Genomic DNA, 9026 nt, shown 5'->3' with positions numbered 1-9026 from the left:
GAGTCCAGGCTATCTTTAGGTTGAGAGTCCAACCATGTTCTAGCTCTATCTCTTACAGCAAAAGGGAAAAGCATGAGCCTGTAGACTTCAGGATCTACTCCATTAGTCTTAACAGTCTCACAGATCTGCAAGAACTCAGTTAAAAACTGGTAGGGATCTTCTGATGGAAGTCCATGAAACTTGCAGTTATGTTGCATTAGAGCAACTAGTTGAGGTTTCAGCTCAAAATTGTTTGCTCCAATGGCAGGAATTGAGATGCTTCTTCCATCAAACTTGGAAGTAGGTGTAGTATAATCACCAAGCATCCTTCTTGCATTTTTGTTGTTGGGTTCGGCTGCCATCTCCTTTTCTTGTTCGAAAGTTTCAGCAAGGTTGTCTCTGGATTGTTGTAACTTAGCTTCTCTTAGTTTCCTCTTCAGAGTCCTTTCAGGTTCTGGATCAGCTTCAACAAGAATGCCTTTTTCCTTGTTCCTGCTCATATAAAAGAGAAGAGAACAGAAAAAGAAGAGGCATCCTCTATGTCACAGTAAAGAGGTTCCTTATTATTAGTAGAAGAAGAAGGGAATAAAGAAAGGAAAATCCAAACACAAAGGTAAGGATAGGGGCAGTGATTTGAGATGAAGAGAAGTGTTAGGGAATGAATAAATAAATAGACTAAGATGAGGGACAGAATTCGAAAATTAATTTTGAAAAGCAGTTAATGATTTTTGAAAATTAAAGGTGAAATAGAATTAAAATTAAAATTTAAAACAATTAGTTAATTTTAAAAAGAATTTTGAAAAAGGGATGAGATATTTTTGAAAATTAGAGAGGGAAAAGTAGTTAGGTGATTTTGAAAAAGATAAGAATCAAACAACAAGTTAATTAGTTAGTTAAAAAAGATATTAAAATCAACTTTGAAAAGATAAGAAGATAAGAAGTTAGATAAGATATTTTGAGATCAAATTTTTGAAAAAGATAAAATTTTGAAAAAGATATGATATAAAAGTTAAGATAAAAAGATATGATTAAAAAGATATGGTTAGAAAAGATTTAATTTTTTTAAAATTAAAATTAATTACTTGACTAACAAGAAACTAAAAGATATGATTCTAGAATTTAAAGATTAAACCTTTCTTAACAAGAAAGTAACAAACTTCAAATTTTTGAATCAATCATATTAATTGTTAGCATAATTTTCGAAAATAAAGATAAAATTAAGAAAAGTACTTTTGAAAAATAATTTCAAAAATAAATTTCAAAAATTAATAAAAAAAATGAAAAAGATTTGATTTTTGAAAAAGTTTTGAAAAGATAAGATTTTTAAAATTTGAAAATTTGACTTGACTTACAAGAAACAACTAGTTTTAAAAATTTTTGACTAAGTCAACTCAAATTTTTGAAATTTTGAGAGAAAAAAGGAAAAGATATTTTTTTGATTTTTGAATTTTTAATTATGAGAGAGAAAAACATAAAAAATGACTCACAACATGAAAATTATGAATCAAAACACATAATGCATGCAAGAACACTATGAATGTCAAGATGAACACCAAGAACATTTTGAAGATCATGATGAACATCAAGAACATATTTTTGAAAATTTTTTATGCAAAGAAAACATGCAAGACACCAAACTTAGAAATCTTTAATGCTTGGACACTATGAATGCAAAAATGCACATGAAAAACAATAAAAGATACAAAACAAGAAAACATCAAGATCAAACAAGAAGACTTACCAAGAACAACTTGAAGATCATAAAGAATACTATGAATGCATGAATTTTCGAAAATTGCAAGAACAAAGTGAATATGCAATTGACACCAAACTTATAACTTGACTCAAGACTCAAACAAGAAACACACAATATTTTTGTTTTTTTATGATTTTATGATTTTTTTTTGTATTTTCTTTTATTTTTTCGAAAAAAACATATAGGAAAAGAAATTAAGAGATTCAAAATTTTTAATAAGAATTCCAGGAATCTTTCAATGTTAGTCTAAAACTCCAATCCAAGGGTTGGGCATGGGTTAATAGCCAGCCAGCTTTAGAAGATATAAATCAGGCATGCAACAGCTGATATTTCATCCAATTCCATATACATACCCGTTATGTTGACAAGTGGAAGCCTCAATCCAAAAGGATTTGGATATGGCTTTACAGCCAGTCAGGCTTCAACATGTTACTATGAAACTCTAGAATTCATTCTTAAAAATTTTGGAATAATTTTCGAAAACAAAGGGAAAAAAATTTTGAAAAATATTTTTGAAAACATTTTGAAAAGAAAAAAAAATTACCTAATCTGAGCAACAAGATGAACCGTCAGCAGTCCAAACTCGAACAATCCCCGGCAACGGCGCCAAAAACTTGGTGCACGGATTTGTGATCATCAACAATGGCGCCAAGAAACTCGAACAATCTCAAACGTGAATCACACTTAGTCACAACTCCGCACAACTAACCAGCAAGTGCACTGGGTCGTCCAAGTAATACCTTACGTGAGTAAGGGTCGATCCCACAGAGATTGTTGGTATAAAGCAAGCTATGGTCATCTTGTAAATCTCAGTTAGGCGGATAATAATTGATTATGGAGTTTTCGAATAATAATAATAAATAAAACATAAAATAAAGATAGAAATACTTATGTAAATCATTGGTGAGAATTTCGGATAAGTGTATGGAGATGAATTGTCCTTGTTAGATCTTTGCTTTCCTACTGCCTTCCCTCAATCCTTCTTACTCCTTTCCATGGCAAGCTGTATGTAGGGCATCACTGTTGTCAATGGCTACATCCCATCCTCTCAATGAAAATGGTCCAAATGCTCTGTCACAGCACGGCTAATCATTTGTCAGTTCTCGATCATGTCGGAATAGAATCCCTTGATTCTTTTGCGTTTGTCATCACGCCCAACAATCGCGAGTTTGAAGCTCGTCACAGTCATTCAATTCCGAAATCCTACTCGGAATACCACAGACAAGGTTAGACTTTCCGGATTTCCATGAATGCCGCCATCAATTCTAGTTTATACCACGAAGATTCTGATTAAGGAATCCAAGAGATATGCGCCCGGTCTAAGGTAGAACGGAAGTGGTTGTCAGTCACGCGCGTTCATAGGTGAGAATGATGATGAGTGTCACGAATCATCACATTCATCATGTTGAAGTGCAACGGATATCTTAGAATAAGAACAAGTCAAATTGAATAGAAAATAGTAGTAATTACATTGAAACTCGAGGTACAGCAGAGCTCCACACCCTTAATCTATGGTGTGTAGAAACACCACCGTTGAAAATACATAAGTGATGAAGGTTCAGGCATGGCCGAATGGCCAGCCCCCAAACGTGATCAATAGTCTCCTCAGATGAATAATAAAATAAAACTGAGACCAAAGATATCTAATACAATAGTAAAGCATCCTATTTATACTAGACTAGCTACTAGGGTTTACAGAAGTAAGTAATTGATGCAAAAATCCACTTCCAGGGCTCACTTGGTGTGTGCTTGGGCTGAGCTTGATCTTTACACGAGCTGAGGCTTATCTTGGAGTTGAATGCCAAGTTGTAACATGTTTTTGGCGTTCAACTCTGGTTCGTGACGTGTTTCTGGCGTTTGACTCCAGAATGCAGCATGGAACTGGCATTGAGCGCCAGTTTACATCATCTAATCACGAATAAAATATGGACTATTATATATTTCTGGAAAGCTCTGGATGTCTACTTTCCAATGCCATTAAGAGCTCGCCATTTGGAGTTCTGTAGCTCCAAAAAATCCATTTCGAGTGCAGGGAGGTCAGAATCCAACAGCATCAGCAGTCCTTTGTCAGCATTTTATCAGAGTTTTGCTCAGGTCCCTCAATATCAGCAAGAAATTACCTAAAATCACAGAAAAATACACAAACTCATAGTAAAGTCCAGAAATGTGAATTTAGCATAAAAAACTAATGAAAACATCCCTAAAAGTAACTAGATCATACCAAAAACTACCTAAAAACAATGCCAAAAAGCGTATAAATTATCCGCTCATCACTTCTCTAAAGAACTAGAGGCATGTATAGAGCCTATGGCCAAGAAGATATATGTTGAACAAGAGCTAATTGCTGATCAGAGAGTGGAGGGTGCCAACTGGTCAATGGCATCCCAAGACCCATGAGACTGTTATCGTGGAATTGTCAAGGTTTGGAAAGATCCCTGACAGTTCACAACCTTAAAGGGATTATTCAATCCCACTCTTCCGAGTTCATTTTTTTTTGTGAAACAAAAAATCAATCTCGACAGACAGAAAGAAAATTCAGGACTTGTGGCTACTATAATTGGCAAATTGTTGATCCTTCTGGTAGTGCTAGTGGACTTACGTTGGCATGGAAGGATGATTTTGTTGTTCAGATTTTCAATTTTTCTGAGTTCTATATTGCTACCTTGATAAAAGATGCCCCTCTCAATATTGAATAGAACTTTGTAGGCATTTACTTAAATTACAATGAGAATATTCGGCTATCCCAGTTCCAAGAATTCTCTTTGGTGCTCTCCCAACTCCAAGATAAATCAGTTATTGTTGGTGATTTCGATTCCATTATTAATCAATATGAGAAAATTAGTGGTAATCCTAAATCTCATTCTTCTATTGCTGCCTTTAATTACTTTATTGGAGATAACTCATTGATTGATTTGGGAATGGTAGGTAGACTATTTACTTGGAGTAACAAACGCAGAAAAGGTGAACTAATTCAGGAAAGGCTTGACAAAGTGCATGTTAATGAATCTTGGTCCCAATTATACTCTCATCCCTCAGTCTTTAGACTATTAGAGACATGGTCTGATCACGTACCCTTTTTTGGACATTAACGACCAACTGGAGAGATCAAAGAAGAGATTCAAGTTTCAATCCTGCTTGTGTGTTGAAGAACAAATTCATAACTTCATTAGCGAGGTCTGAAACTCAGATGTAGAAGGTTCAGGGATGTTCAGATTATTTTTGAAGCTTAAATTTGTTAGACATTGATTGGTTCTCTAGAAAAAAATAACTCTACTAATTCTAAAATGGAGATTGTAGAAGTTATTGCTCTTCTAGAACAAAAACAGGCATCAGACATCATGGGAGACATTGAATAGAGGCTTGAAAAAGTATATTTGGACGAGAAATTTTATTGGAAAGACAAATCTAGAATTAAATGGCTAAAGGAAGGAGACCAAAATACAAACTTCTTCCATAAAAAAAATTAAATATAGAACAAGAAGAAATAATATATGGCATCTGCAGAAGAATAATGGGAATATGGTAATAACCAATGCTGATATTGCTAAAGTGGCTGAGGACTACTTTAAGAGTATTTTCACATCTTCTAATTAGATAGATCCTGGGCCTTTTTTCACAGACTTCGAGCTTAAGTTTACAGCTAACATGAACCATAGGCTCAGAAGACCTGTTTCTATGAAGGAGGTAAAGAGCTACTTTTAGTATCCACCTTCAGAGTGTACCTGGAGAGAATGGTATAACGGCTAAATTCTTCCAATTCTACTGGGATGTAGTGAGAGAAGACGTGTCTCGGGCTGTGAAAAATTTCTTTACTAAAGGTAGAATTTAGAAAAGTTTTAACTACACCAATATCTGTCTAATACCAAAGGTCTCATATGCAAGCGATATAACTCAGATAAGGCTCATTAGTTTGTCCTCTGTTGCCTAAAAAATTATTTCAAAGGTACTGGTTCATAGACTCCAAGGGTGTATGAACAAGGTAATTAGCCCTACTCAAAATGTATTTTTGAAAAGTAGACTTATTTCTGATAACATTCGTATAGTACACGAATGTATGCACTACCTTAGACAAAAGAAGTGAGGCTTGGAACACGAAATGACACTCAAGCTTGATATAAGTAAAGCCTACAATAGGGTGGAATGACATTTTCTATGGTTTATTATGGAGAAGTTGGCCTTTGAATCAAGATTCATTGACTGGATTAGTGAATTGTTGATAACCGTTTCTTACTCTATTGTTATGGAAGGTCAATATTATAATTTTTTTTAAACCAAATAGAGACATCCATCAAGGTGACACTATGGTGCACGAAATTGAACTCCGTAAGTTTCACATAGATAAACCGGCAAGTGCACTAGGTCGTCCAAGTAATACCTCAGGTGAGTGAGGGTCGAATCCCACGGAGATTGTCGGATTGAGAAAGCAATGGCTACCTTGTGGATCTTAGTCAGGCGATTAGAAAAGATGGTTATTTATTTAAAAGCATAAATAAAATAGTAAAGAACAAAATACCATGTTAATATGAAAGCAATGACAGAGATTCAGTTAAGGCTTCGGAGATGCGTATTATTTTCGGATTAACTTTTCTTACTGTCTACTTCAATAACGAATGATTTATTCAATGGCAGTCGTAATTGACTAACTCATGTAGCATCCTCATCAAGTTAGCCTCTTCTAAACCATGGCAGTCCATCATATCCGAACAACTCATGTAGCATTCTCATCAAGTTAACTCATAGCTTCCCACTATAGCCGAAGGTGAAGCACTAAATAGACTGTTTCACCCTTACTAGTCATCTGTTTAGTATTTAAGGGATTTAATTCATGTAATTTAAAGCTTTTTGGAGACACCATAGACCATTCATCCCTATTTTCATTTTATCATTGTATTTTACTTTCAGTACGAGTTTTTAAACCTCCGAGGTTAAGGGGAGGAGCCCTACTGAGTCCTATGAATTAATTAAAGTACTATTATTTCTTCTTCGATCAGTGTTTGATCTATCTCTAAGATGTATATCCCGATCTTCATCGTGGTGAATAGGATTATCTAACCAATTAGCTCTGTTCATCACATTAAGACGAACGTGCCTGAAAAAAGCCCGCGTCTACTTGGGTTCATGTGAATACTCAGAAGGAAAAGCACGAACCAACAGCTATGTTTATACATCTCTTAGACAGTTAATCCATGACTTTGTTGGGGACTTCTTGAGACGCCAGTTCATTCGATTTCCGGGGAGATTATGGTCTCCGTGGTATAGGCTAGAATCTAAAAAAGCAGCGTTCTCTGATCCAGAAGATTCGACCTTATCTGTGACATTTTGAGTAGGATTGCCAAGAGAATGGACTGCTATGCACTTCACCCTTCATTAGATTGAATGACCACGGCCAATAGGCATTCATTCTATAGCAGAGGAGATCAATGACCATGGGCAATGGCTTTGTTCACTTACAGCCTGCCATAGAAGAAAATCGTTCACAAGCAAAGAAGACAGCAGTACCAGAGTTAATTCAGAAAGACAAAGCAACTCTGACTCACAACTCTATTCCCAGCATATAATTCCTATTAGCTAATCCAATATTCTTTTTAATGCAAATTTGACAACTATTCCAACAACCTTCTGATTCTGTCTGACTAAGACCTGCAAGATAACCATACGCTTGCTTCAAGCCACAATCCTCGTGGGATCGGCCCTGAATCTCTCAGGTATTACTTGGACAACCCAATGCACTTGCTGGTACTGCTACTGTACGAAAAGGTGTGGGGGTTTACGTACACGCGCACCATGTTTTTGGCGCCATTGCCGGGGATGGAATAGAGATGCTTCTCCCATAGAAGTCGGGAGTTAGTGCAGTAAAGTCACCAAGCACCTTCCTTGCATTGTTGTTGTTGGGTTCAGCCATGGCTGTTTTTTCTGCTTCCTTTTCGAAATTTTCTGTCAGGTCCTCTTCAGAGAGTTGTGCTTTAGCTGCTCTTAGCTTCCTCTTCAAGGTCCTTTCAGGTTCAGGATCAGCTTCAACAAGAATGCCTTTGTCCTTGTTCCTGCTCATATGAAAGAGAAGAGAACAAGAAAGTATGGAATCCTCTATGTCACAGTATAGAGATTCCATGATGTGTCAGAGGAAAAGAAGAATAGAAGAATGAGGTAGAGAGAAGAATTCGAACTTATAGAGAGGGAGGGGGTCCGAATTACTAATGGAGGGTAAGTGTTAGTGGTTAAATAGAAAGAGATGAGAGAGAGAGAATTTTCAAAAAATTTTTGAAATAAAAAGAGATTAGAATTTAAAACAATTAGTTAATCAAAAAGAATTTTGAAAAAGAGGTTAGTGGTTTTTGAAAACTAGAGAGAGTAAAGTAGTTAGGTGGTTTGAAAAAGATAAGAAATAGTAAAAAAAAATTCTTAAAATCAAACAAAAAGTCAAGTAGTTAATTGAAAAAGATTTGAAAATCAATTGTGAAAAGATAGGAAGTTAGAAAAAGATTTTAAAGTTAGAATTTAAAAAAGATGTGATTTGAAAAAGATATGATGGAAAAAGATATGTTTGAAAAGATATGATTGAAAAAGAAATTAAAAAGATTTGATTTTTAAAATTGATGACTTGACTAACAAGAAATTAAAAGATATGATTCTAAAATTCAAATATTGAACCTTTCTTAACAAGAAAGTAACAAACTTGAAAGTTTTGAATCACAACATTAATTGTTAGCAAGGATTTTCTAAAATATTAAAAGAAAAAAAAGATTTGATTTTGAAAAAGATATGATTGATAAGAGAGGATATAAAAAAGATAAGATTTTGAAAAATTAGTTTTAAAACTTGAAAAATTGGAAAAAGATTTGAATTGAAAACAAAATTACCTCCCTGATGTTATCCTGGCGTTTAACGCCCACTTGGCTACCTCCTTGGGCGTTAAACGCCCAGCCAGGTACCCTGGCTGGCGTTTAAATGCCAGAAATCCTTCTTTACTGGGCGTTTTGAATGCCCAGCTTTTTCTCTGTGATTCCTCTGCTGTATGTTCTGAATCTTCAATTCTCTGTATTATTGACTTGAAAAGACATAATTTTGAATTTTTTTAATTTTTAATGATGAGAGGGAAAAACAACAGAATGAAATTGAACATGAAAAACTAATATCAAAACAAGGAATGCATCTAAGAACACTTTGAATGTCAAGATGAACACCAAGAACATTTTGAAGATCATGATGAATATCAAGAACATATTTTTGAAAATTCTTAAAAAAAGAAAGACATGCAAGACATCAAACTTAGAAGTTTTCATACTAGAGACAC

Source organism: Arachis duranensis, chromosome 7, assembly GCF_000817695.3.
Source record: "Arachis duranensis cultivar V14167 chromosome 7, aradu.V14167.gnm2.J7QH, whole genome shotgun sequence".
NCBI classification, from domain to species: domain Eukaryota; kingdom Viridiplantae; phylum Streptophyta; class Magnoliopsida; order Fabales; family Fabaceae; genus Arachis; species Arachis duranensis.
Note: the sequence above shows the minus strand (reverse complement) of the source record.